Source organism: Oncorhynchus mykiss, chromosome 23 (assembly GCF_057628025.1).
Source record: "Oncorhynchus mykiss isolate SJ-2025 chromosome 23, ASM5762802v1, whole genome shotgun sequence".
NCBI lineage: Eukaryota > Metazoa > Chordata > Actinopteri > Salmoniformes > Salmonidae > Oncorhynchus > Oncorhynchus mykiss.
The window spans coordinates 7,541,727-7,554,768 of NC_143044.1; positions in this window are offsets into that span (position 1 = coordinate 7,541,727).

Here is a 13,042-nt window from a genome sequence, read left to right on the forward strand (position 1 = left end):
AAACGATTCCATTGTCAGTAGTATATATTACTATACTTAGTTTTCACTTGATTACTTTTTCATTTTTCATTCCTTAAAGCAGTGGTTCCCAAACGTGTTATAGTCCCGTACCCCTTCAAACATTCAACCTGCAGCTGCGTACCCCCTCTAGCACCACGGTCAGCGCACTCACTCTCTGTTTGTTTTTTTGCCATCATTGTAAGCCTGCCACACACACACGCTATACGATACAATTTATTAAACATAAGAATGAGTGTGAGTTTGTCACAACCCGGCTCATGGGAAGCGACAAAGAGCTATTATAGGACCAGGGCACAAATAATAATAATTAAAAATGGGAACTTTGGTTAAATGCTTGGCATTAAAAGTACCACATGGAATGTTCACTCATTCAAGTGCGCTGAGCACAGAAAGAAAATAGTGCAATGTGTTTGATTGAAATGAGACGTCTGCGTGTACGTCTACCCAACCATGCATGCTGTAAGAGATATGCATGATTAACATGAAACGCCAACCGAGCGTTAAACACAACAGTGCATGCCGTAATGTGGGAAGATATGTGCACATGCCCAAGTTAAGGTCCAATGCCGAACCTGAGTGCCTCCCATTGTTACGCTGATTTGTTTAGAAGAGATGCTACGTATGATGGTAGTTAGTACCCAACCACACATGGCGCACTGCTATTTGTAAGACACGAGATGTTTTCTGCTTTAAACCCAGCCGTACATACGGTAAACGAGCGATGGGGGGACACACCCCAAAGAGTGTCTGACCCAAAAGCTGAGTGTTTTATGAATGACCGCCACATGCACGCGTGGTAAGTAGCCGTTGCTGAGAAGGTGTCAAATAGATTTGGCCTAGCGTGTGACGTGTTGCAGAGCACAACCAGTGACCTCGTTGCTGGAGAGCGATGGTGGAATTCTACCCAATGTAGCTGCGGTGGTTACCGCTCCAGTTCTGAAAGAAAGACTAGTGTAGCGTAAAGGAGAAAGGTAGCACCTTTTCTTCCTAGGTTCTGGGCTTTCTAGGGAGTTTTTCCGAGCCACCGTGCTTCTACGCCTGCATTGCTTGCTGTTCGGGGTTTTAAGCTGGGTTTCTGTACAGCACTTTGTGACATCAGCTGATGTAAGAAGGGCTTCATAATTACATGTGATTGATTGAAGTAGTTATACTGGCGTGAGTGGTTGAAGCGCTTAAATATTGACAAACATGAATCATTGTTCATGTTTGGACAATTATTCAGTAAGTAAAGTGACTTGTTTAGTGTTGTTGACGAGACGCTGATGGGAAGTATGACCTGAAACCTAAAGTTTTAACAATGAAGTTCTGAGTAATAGTCCATAATGATTATTTCACCCACTAAATATTACATTCATGACGGTGAATATGAAACCCCGGATGTACAGAAATCCCATATGGTAGGTGTACCCCATGAACACTAGAAAAAGAAAAGGAGAGCCACACACTCTAGGAGCTCAGATGCAATAGTTTAATAACCAACATTTTGATAGACAAGCTGTATTCATCAGGATATAATGACATACACTGCGGGTCACTAATTGATGTAGTTTAGTTTATGTAGTTTTCCTGAAACTACATCAATTAGTGACCGGCAGTGTTTGTCATCATACCCTGATGAAGACAGCTTGTCTGTCGAAACGTTGGTTATTAGGTTACTCAATGATTGCATCTGAGCTTCCAGAGTGTCCGCCTCTCCTTTACATTTTCAAGCGTTCTACTCCGCTAGCCAGCACCTCGCCTAAACAGGTGTTTCTTTCACCTCCAGAGTACCGTGCGAATAGCCTCGAGACCATCCGTGAAATTAGCATTTAAATCCAACCAGATCTGATAACTGAAATTAATGGTAAGGTTAATATCAATGTGGAATGATGGCTAATTTATCCGTCCTAAACGTGGAGAAAAACATAGCGGTAAATGCTGTATGCTACGAAAAACTGCGATGAAATGTATATCCTGTAGCCTGGGATCAGAGGTATTACAGATGGCTGAATAGCCGCCAGGGCCGGGTCCTGGGGCCATGCGCACGCGTCTTAGAGAGCGGAGGAAGAAAGACCAGCCTGGTCAGAGGCACCCATAGCCTCACGTCTTGGAATATTCCCCCTTTGCAGGCAAAAGCTGATTCAGAAGCCTTTCCTCTGGGACAACCAACCTCTTATCCCGAGGAAGGAATACCATTGTCTGAGAGTGTTTGTAGATCAATCGCTGGAATGATAGACATAGCTTATCCAGTCTGACATGACTTAAAACCTCATAGGGCACCACCCCCTTTTTTTTATTTTCGCCTGAAATGACATACTCAAATGTAACTGCCTGTAGCAAGGAAATGCATATTCTTGGGACCATTTGAAAGGTGCCACTTTGACATTTGTGGAAATGTGAAAGGAATTTTTATTTAACTAGGCAGTCAGTTAAGAACAAATGCCTTTTTTTCAATGACAGCCCAGGAACAGTGGGTTAATTTCCTTGTTCAGGGGCAGAATGACAGATTTTTACTTTGTCAGCTCTGGAATTTGAGCTTGCAACCTTTCGGTGACTAGTCCAATGCACTAACCACTAGGCTACCTGCCGCCCATGTAGAATGTAGGAGAATATAACACAATAGATCTGGTAAAAGATAATACAAAGAAAAAGCCAACCGTTCTTTTGTATTTATTTTCTACCATCATCTTTGAAATGCAAGAGAAAGGCCATAATGTATTATTCCAGCCCAGGTGCCATATACATTTTGGCCAATAGATGGCAGCACTGTATGCTTAAAGTTTTAGACTGATCCAATGAACCATTGTATTTCTGTTCAAAATGTTGTATCAAGACTGCCCAAATATGCCTAATTTGTTTATTAATAACTGTTTATGTTCAAAATTGTGCACTCTCCTCAAACAATAGCATGGTATTCTTTCACTGTAATACCTACTGTAAATTGAACAGTGCAGTTAGATTAACAAGAATTTAAGCTTTCTGCCAATATCAGATATGTCTATGTCCTGGGAGATTTTCTTGTTACTTACAACCTCATTCTAACCGCATTAGCCTACGTTAGCTCAACCGCCCCGTGGAAGGGACACCGATTCCGAAGAAGTTTTAAACAACACAGAAGTGTACTGCTTTACCAGCTGTCTGTGTGTCTCAGTTGGTAGCACATGTTGCTTCCAACGGCAGTGTTTTGGGTTTGATTCCCACAGGGACGAGTATGATTTTTTTTTAAAATATGCATTCACTACTTTAAGTCACTCTGGATAAGAGTGTCTGTTAAATGTAAGACTGTTGCTGTAAACCAGCAACTGGGAGAGGTTTGAGTTGAAAGGAAAGTGATTATTGTGATTAGTGTGAATTTAAGTATGCTCTCTCTAATTCTCTCGTTCTCTCTTTCTTCCTCTCTCTCGGAGGACCTGAGCCCTAGGACCATGCCTCAGGACTACCTGGCATGATGACTCCTTGCTGTCCCCAGTCCACCTGGCCGTGCTGCTGCTCCAGTTTCAACTGTTCTGCCTGCGGCTATGGAATCCTGACCTGTTCACCGGACGTGCTACCTGTCCCAGACCTATTATTTGACCATGCTGGTCATTTATGAACATTTGAACATCTTGGCCATGTTCTGTTATAATCTCCACCCGGCACAGCCAGAAGAGGACTGGCCACCCCTCATAGCCTGGTTCCTCTCTCGGCTTCTTCCTAAGTTTTGGCCTTTCTAGGGAGTTTTTCCTAGCCAATGTGCTTCAACACCTGTATTGCTTGCTGTTTGGGATTTTAGGCTGGGTTTCTGTACAGCACTTTGAGATATCAGCTGATGTACGAAGGGCTATATAAATACATTGATTATTGCATGAGTGAGCGCATAGGTTAATCAGCAACCATGATGGAATTGCCATGCTCATAGGCTGAAGTTAATAGGTGAAGGCATCCCACATGCTTGTTAATAGTGAAGGAGGAGGTGGCATTATGACACTAACCTATACAGTAAATACCTCCTATGCTGACGAAGTAACATTATAGATACCTGCTATGCTAATGAGCCAACATTATAAACACGGGCTATACTGATGTGGTAACATTATAAACACTACCGTATAAATAAATACATGCTATGCTGATGAGTAAGAGAAAGCAATGTGAGTTGTGAGTTTACAAGATGAATGGAAAGGGACGATCCAATTGACAAAAAAAAGACATGTGGGCTGATTCATTCGCTATGGAGCGGAGAGCAGACCAAGCCGTGACAGTTGGAACAGGACACATGGCTCAATAATTGGCTGTGCCATCACAAAGTTCCATGGTTAGTGCAGGCAATAGACAGGTGTACACCCTACTGTTGTACACTATTCTCTCTTGTAATTGTATGTATCTTGCAACATTAACATGGGTTAAAGAACGGAAAGACACACACAAAAATCGAACTAAATGATTGGATTACTTTAGAAAAATGAGTTTAATTATCTTCCCTACACATAATCCCAACCCGAATCAAATTATGAAGTAATTAATCTGCTCCTCTTCCCCACTACATGGCAGAAAGATAGGCTCACTTTAAACATGCCCTAGATAAGGTGCTGTTGAGTGACATTGGAAGAGCGGTTGAGGCTAGAAACACAACTAGTGTGTGGTGTTGTTCAGCAGGAAGCCTACAACGTGACCATGTGAAATGACCTCTTCACAGTGAAAATGTCATCCCAAAGACAACAAGGACCCCCCTAAGGACTGTGATTGAGCTAGCCAACCATTCTTCAGGTTCAATGGATGAATTCAGTCTCATCATGGTCCTTCATTTTCTCCCTGCAGTTAGACTGTATTCAACCCTGTGGAACGGGTTGAAGGGTCAATTGTTAACATAAAGAAGTGAAACTCAGGGCTTTGTTAAAGTGTTCCCTTTAGGCCGTACATTGCATTTCATCTTCCTGTAATGCAAAGGGACTTAATTGGAGGTCAAAGGGTGTTTTCTAAGGGTTACAAAGGTTGATTTACCAAAATTGTACATAATTGTGTCACAGCACAAATTACGTCACATTGAAATAATAATATAGGTTCACTTAGGAATAGTCCTGTTCCTCAGGCATAAAAACTAGTCAAGCCCAGTAAAGTGAACCTGTTTGACCCTAGTCTCACAATGTTCATTCAAAAATGTATGAGTGTGTCAAACCAGTCTCATTCACAAACTCCGAATATGAACATCGGTTCCACACAATAATAATGAGCCCAGGAGGATTCACAGTACTCAGTACCAATAACTCAGTATATAAAGCAAACAAATACGGAGTAGATCCCAATGAACACGAATGAAATACCGTAAGTTAAGAAGTTACCAAGTCAGTTAGGCAATTCAATCTGTCCATGGAACTCCAGCAGAGAACAGCAGAGCTCAACAAATAACTTGGCTGTTATTTGTAATCCAACATTTTAAATTAGTGGGTCTGATCTGATCACTTGTTACATTTTAGACACGGCTACAATGCACACTTTGTAACCAGTGGTGTGAAGTACTTAATGAAAAATACTTTGAAGTACTACTTATTTTGGATAACTGTTCTTTACTTTACTGTTTATATTTTGTTGACAACTTTTACTTTTACTCCACTACAATCCTAAAGAAAACATATACTTTTTATTCCCAAAATTATTCGCTACATTTCAAATGCTCAGGCAGGACAGCAATATGGTTCAATTCACGCACCTATCAATATAAGGAATTTGATGTATAACATTTCCCTTTACTTTTTCCTTTTACTCAAGTATGACGATTTAGTACTTTTTCCACCACTGTATAAAACACAACAAACGGGATGAAAGAGCTTAGGAACTAAGTGTTTGAACTTTCTCATTCACGCAACAGTCCCCATGTTTTGCATCTGATGCCGGCTATTTCATGGGAATTAAAGGGGAAGCACAGCGTCAGCAGGGGATGGACGGAGACGGTTTACAATTCATTTAGGGCTGTCACAACACACTTACAGGTTAGCTACTCATCAGACTGAGTGGGGTTCAGCAGTGTTGTTGGTATTGGGTCTGTAGAAGCCTATACCCTGTGTCAGGACTCGTTCTTCCCTGCCTTCCGGCCTGAACACTCTCAAAGTTCAGCAGGCAGGCCCAGCTCTATGATTTACACACTGCAGAGTAGTAAAAACAATCTTATTAAAATGTAGAATGTTTACTGAAGAAGACGGGTGCAAAGAAGAAGAAAATATTGCTCAGATGTGTTGGTATAATTAGGCTCATAGCTTCAGGCATGCAGCCAATACACCACTCCCCTTGAAACCTACTGGTAAGGGCCTGAGCGTTTCCTACAATATGTTTCTATTTATTGATATGAGACTCTGATTTAGAAGGGGTTAAGAGTAGATGTAATAAATATCTCTGTATTTATGAGACCGTGTTAATGGCAAATCTCACGGAACACTTTGAAATTGAATCCTTGCTTCCCATATAAATGGGCTAAATTATAATACTGGGGCTATGAATTGTGTTGTCGTGGCGACGAGGGGAGTGACCTACTTAATGAGAGTTTGAGTTTCTATTTGACAATCATAACAAGACTCCTGTTTTCAATATAGACGGGTTACAGTGGTGCACTATGGAATTGCTCAAATATAACTTTGATGTACTCTATATTTCACACAGACAAGCCCTGGATCCCATCAGTTTATCATACCAAGCTAATGATGAGCAAGTGGACACAGCTCTCACAGTGGAGTCAACCAAGAGTCACAGAGTTCCTAACAATGGCGCTCGGAAGGAGAAGGAAAAGAGTTCACGCACAGGGCCACGCAAACAAACACACAATAGAATATGTGAAATTGGAGCACATAGACTGTAAACAAGTCAACACAAGTGGCCTAAACAATCTTTAAGAATCAGATAGCTTTTCCTGAATGTAGGGCAATGCACTAGAGATCAGTCCCCTAGTGAGGATGCAGAGGGAAACACTTCAAACAACAGAGTTCAGGAACGATGGAGACCACGGCATACTACACACGATAGAACTATAAAACCCAAACCTGAGAAAACATACACAGAACCACATCAGACAAAAGCAGGTCTGGCTGAAACCTTGAAGAGAGTTCAGACAACGATGGAGAGATACAGGGAATGACTGGGTCAAATGGAGAGACAGTTTCAGGGCTTCGACTCCCCACAATATATGTACGGATTGTTTGGTGTGTGTGTGTGTGTGTGTGTGTGTGTGTGTGTGTGTGTGTTTAGACTTTGTGTCTTTGAGGAGGCTGGATTGTTCGTGACCTAAGCTCTGTTCCCAGGATCCGGACCGGCCCGGAGAGGACAGATTAAATAAACTAGAAGCACTGATAGGACCCAGTCCCGGCCCAGACCCTAGACACACACACGGACACTCACACACAGATGAGCTGCAGCCAACACAAACACACTCTTACCATCACACCCCCCAGAGCTGCTGTTTTATTAACACTTGAGAATGGAAGTTGTAGGTTATTTGGATGTTTTTTAATGACTTCTTTAAAACTTTCACTGAATGTTTCAATGACTTTTAATAACACTGCTAGCTTTATTTGGGTTAACTTTTTTGAACTCCAAGCACAGATGGGACACATGGAAATGAATTTCCTTAGGCATTACTGTATGTGACAATAAAATAAAAAAGTGAATCATGTGAACATTTTATTGTGACACAGCTTCAGGGAGATTCAAATCTATGATTGTCTGTTCTCTATCCATGGAATTAGTCCACTGCGCCACCATACAAAGCATTCAAAGCTGTTCATTTTAGTCTATTCCCATTTCAAAAGGGAACAAGTACTCGTTAAGATCAAGTGTAGCCAATTAGACACAAGTGAACACACTTAAGAAGATCGTGGCTAGAGAGAGTTTTGTTGATGCTGAGAACAGAATTAATATGTTTTTAAAAAAAAACATTCTTAGAACATTCTCCTGTGATTTTTATGAAAAGTTTTCTTAATGTTCTGAAAACATTCCCACAGAAGAACGTTGTTTCTTAACGTTCTGGGGACAATTTGAGAACATCATTTCGGCTTGCACTACTGGCACATCTACGTCCATAGATGATTTTATTGTTACACATGATCTCATTGTACTGATATACAGTGCCTTCAGAAAGTATTCACACCACTTGCCTTTCCCACATTTTGTTGTGGTACAACCTGAATTTAAAATTAATTAAATGTATTTTTTTTGTCACTGGCCTACACACAATACCCCATAATGTCCAAGCATAATTATGATTTTGGTAATTTTTACAATTTAATAAAAAACGAAAATCTGAAACGTCTTGAGTCAAAAAGAATTCAACCCCTTTGTTATAGCAAGCCTAAATTATTTCAGGAGTAAAAATGGGCTTAACAAGTGAAATAATAAGTTGTATGGAATTATCTTTAACATGAGGTTTTAATGACTACCTCATCTCTGTACCCCACACATACAGATAATTGTAAGGCCCCTCATTGTACGCTTAGCTAGCTAGCCGACTTTTACATACAGTGGGGCAAAAAAGTATTTAGTCAGCCACCAATTGTGCAAGTTCTCCCACTTAAAAAGATGAGAAAGGCCTGTAATTTTCATCATAGGTACACTTCAACTATGACAGACAAAATGAGAAACAAAAATCCAGAAAATCACATTGTAGGACTTTTAATGAATTTATTTGCAAATTATGGTGGAAAATAAGAATGTGGTCACCTACAAACAAGCAATATTTCTGGCTCTCACAGACCTGTAACTTCTTCTTTAAGAGGCTCCTCCTGCACATCTTTAGTATGTACCCATTTTGTCCTCTTTAGTCCATTGAACTATGTGTCACAAGTACAAGCCTCCGTTAGCGAGTTGACACAATTAAGGTTAAAACCACCCTCAGACTTAGGAAGATATACTTTCCTTTTTATTCTATGAATTTTATAAAGTCAGTTCTGAAAGAATATATATTTTTTAAAATGTCTTTGATGGGGTAATTGGTATTACCGAAAATAAATACAAAAACTTTGGGAGCCATGCCATAAACTGTATGTTTTATGGGAAGGTTGTTCAATTTAATTAGATCTGCTGTCCAAATGTTTAAAAGAAAACTGTTTGATTGATATGTATCATGTCTGGTAAGACTTTTGCTTATAATCTTTGTTGTTATTTTATAGTCACAGTTTATTACATTTATGGGTCTATAATCAGGGAACCCTCCAGATTTTCATAGTTTTAATATACCTGCAGTTACCTGCAGTAACTGTTTTGACTGTATCTAATATTTCTTTTTGAGTGATATCTGTTTTAGTGATTATTTTTTGTCAGCTGATAATTGCTTCAGGGTTGTTGAGTCTAAAAAGGCTATTGTTTCATTCACATTTATATAAATGTCATTAACTACATTGTTATTTCTAATTACCACATTTGTATCATTATCTTTTAAGATTATCTCTGGTTTAGCATGTATTCGTTTTCGTGAGAGCTGTGAGATATTTACTAGGTTTATTTGCCATTAAGTAAGTATGAGCATGAGATTATCTATCATGTTTCAGGGAAGACCCAGCTGCAAACAATGTCGAAGTAACAAAAGTTTATTACTAGCGGACAGGAAAAACAATAGGTCAAGGGTAGGCAGAGGTCAGTAATCCAGATCAGAGTGCAAAAGGCACAGAGCGGCAGGAAGTCTCTCGGTCAGGGCAGGCAGAGGTCAGTAATCCAGATCAGAGTGCAAAAGGCACAGAGCGGCAGGAAGTCACTGGGTCAGGGCAGGCAGAGGTCAATACATCCAGATCAGAGTGCAAAAGGCACAGAGCGGCAGGAAGTCACTGGGTCATGGCAGGCAGAGGTCAATAATCCAGGCTGGTGTGACAAGGTACAGAGCGGCAGGAAGTCTCTGGGTCAGGGCAGGCAGAGGTCAATAATCCAGGCTGGTGTGACAAAGTACAGAAACGGCAAATGTTGCACAATCCAGATCTGTAAATTGTTAGAGACTTACCGAGAAAGACTCACATCTGTAATCGCTGCCAAAGGTATTTCTAACATGTATTGATTCAAGTGTTTTATTTTTCTTACATTTTTTACAAATGTAAAGATGTTTCTTCCACTGTGACATTACAGAGTATTTTGTCTTGCTCATTGTCCAAAAAATAAAATTAAAATAATTTCAATCCTAATTTGTAACACAACAAAATGTGGAAAAAGTCAAGGGGTGTGAATACTTTCTGAAAGCAATGTCTATCATCTTCTTTTGTCTTTTTTTGTTTACTTGTATAAAAAAATGCCTTTTAAATTATCACATTACTATTAACATTTGTATTTATTTTATTTCTAAAAAATATAACTATATACAGTTGAAGTCGGTAGTTTACATACACCTTAGCCAAATACATTTAAACTCAGTTTTTCACAATTCCTGACATTTAATCCAAGTAAAAATGCCCTGTTATAGGTCAATTAAGATCACCACTTTATTTAAAAAATGTGAAATGTCAGAATAATAGTACATTCCCATTGGGTCAGAAGTTTACAGGCACTCAATTAGTGTTTGGTAGCATTGCCTTTAAATTGTTTAATTTGGGTCAAACGTTTCGGGTTGCCTTCCAAAACCTACTCACAATAACTTGGGTGAATGTTGGCCCATTCCTCCTGACAGAGCTGGTGTAACTGAGTCAGGTTTGTAGGCCTCCATGCTCGAACACGCTTTTTCGGTTCTGCCCACAAATATTCTATATGATTGAGGTCAGGGCTTTGTGATGGCCACTCCAATACCTTGACTTTGTTGTCCATTAGACATTTTGCTACAACTTTGGAAGTATGCTTTGGATCATTGTTCATTGGGAAGACCCATTTGCGACCAAGCTTTAACTTCCTGACTGATGTCAGGACTGATGTTGCTTCAATATATCCACATAATTTTCATGCCTCATGATGCCATCTTTTTTTGTGAAGTGCACCAGTCCTTCCTGCAGAAAAGCACCCCCACAACACGATGCTGCCACCCCCGTGCTTCACGTTGGGATGGTATTCTTTGGCTTGCAAGCCTCCCCCTTTTCCGTCCAAACATAACGATGGTCATTATGGTCAAACAGTTCTATTTTTGTTTCATCAGACCAGAGGATATTTCTCCAAAAAGTACAATCTTTGTCCCCGTGTGCAGTTTCAAACCGTAGTCTGGCTTTTTTTTTATGGCGGTTTTGAAGCAATGGCTTCTTCCTTGCTGAGCGGCCTTTTAGGTTATGTCGATATAGGACTCGTTTTACTGTGCATATAGATACTTTTGTATCTTTTCCTCCAGCATCCTCACAAGGTCCTTTGCTGTTTTTCTGGGATTGATTTGCACTTTTCACACCAAAGTCTGTTGATCTCTAGGAGACAGAACAGGTCTGCTTCCTGAGCAGTATGACGGCTGCGTGGTCCCATGGTGTTTATACTTGCATACTATTGTGTGTACAGATTAATGTGGTACCTTCAGGCATTTGGAAATTGCTCCCAAGGATGAACCAGACTTGTGGAGGTCTACATTTTTTTTCTGAAGTCTTGGCTGATTTCTTTTGATTTTCCCATGATGTCAAGCAGAGAGGCACTGAGTGAAATACATCCAAAGGTACACCTCCAATTGACTCAAATGGTGTCAATTAGCCTTTCAGAAGCTTCTAAAGCCATGACATCCTTTTCTGGAATTGTCCAAGCTGTTTAAAGGAACAGTCAACTTAGTGTATGTTAACTTCTGACCCACTGGAAATGTGATACAGTGAATTATAAGTGAAATAATCTGTTGGAATAATTACTTGTGTCATGCACACAGTAGATGTCCAAACTGACTTTCCAAAACTATAGTTTGTTAACAAGACATTTGTGGAGTGGTTGAAAAACAAGTTTTAATGAGTCCAACCTAAGTGTATGTAAACTTCCGACTTGAACTATATATACAGTGAGAGAAAAAAGTATTTGTTAAGAATTCTAAATAAATCACAGACAGTGTCACCAGCAAAGCACCCCCACACCATCACACCTCCTCCTCCATGCTTCATGGTGGGAACCACTTACGCAGAGATCATCCATTTACCTACTCTGCGTCTCTCAAAGAGATTGCGGTTGGAAGCAAAAATCTAAAAATGGAACACATTCCATACAAATTTCCATACTTCCACTGGTCTAAAGTCCATTGCTCGTGATTCTTGGTCCAAGCAAGTCTTTTCTTATTATTGGTGTCCTTTAGTAGTGGTTTCTTTGCAGCAATTCAACCACGAAGGCCTGATTCATGCAGTCTCCTCTGAACAGTTGATGTTGAGATGTGTCTATTACTTGAACTATGTGAAGCATTTATTTGGGCTTCAATCTGAGTTAACTCTAATGAACTTATCCTCTGCATCAGAGGTAACTCTGGAACTTCCTTTCCTGTGTCGGTCCTCATGAGAGCTAGTTTCATCATAGTGCTTTATGTTTTTTTCGACTGCACTTTAAGAAACTTTCAAAGTTCTTGAAATGTTCCGGACTGACTGACCTATTTGGTCTTCTGTATACCACCCCTACCTTGTCACAACACAACTTATTGGCCCAAACGCATTAAGAAGGAAAGACATTCCACAATTAACTTTTTAACAAGGCACACCTGTTAATCGAAATGCATTCCAGGTGACTACCTCCTGAAGCTGGTTGAGAGAATGCCAAGAGTGTGCAAAGCTGTCATCAAGGCTAAGGGTGGCTACTTTGAAGAATCTCAAATATAACATATATTTTGATTTGTTTAACACTTGTTTGGTTACTACATGATTCCATGTGTGTTGTTTCATAGTTTTGATGTCTTCACTATTATTCTACAATGTAGAAAATAGTACAAATAAAGAAAAATCCTTGAATGAGTAGGTGTGTCCAAACATTTGACTGGTACTACATTTTATATATTCCCCTTTCTCTAATCACCATTAGCATTATTTATTTTTACTGTCATTATCCCGTTTTGCTTTAGCAACAGTGGCGTTGTCATTAAAGCTAATAACGTTGAATCTGATAAAGAGAAAGGCAGAGCAAGAGAGAGACAGAGAGTGAGAGACACAGAGAGTAAGGCAAGGAAAGCTAGAGTTAAAGA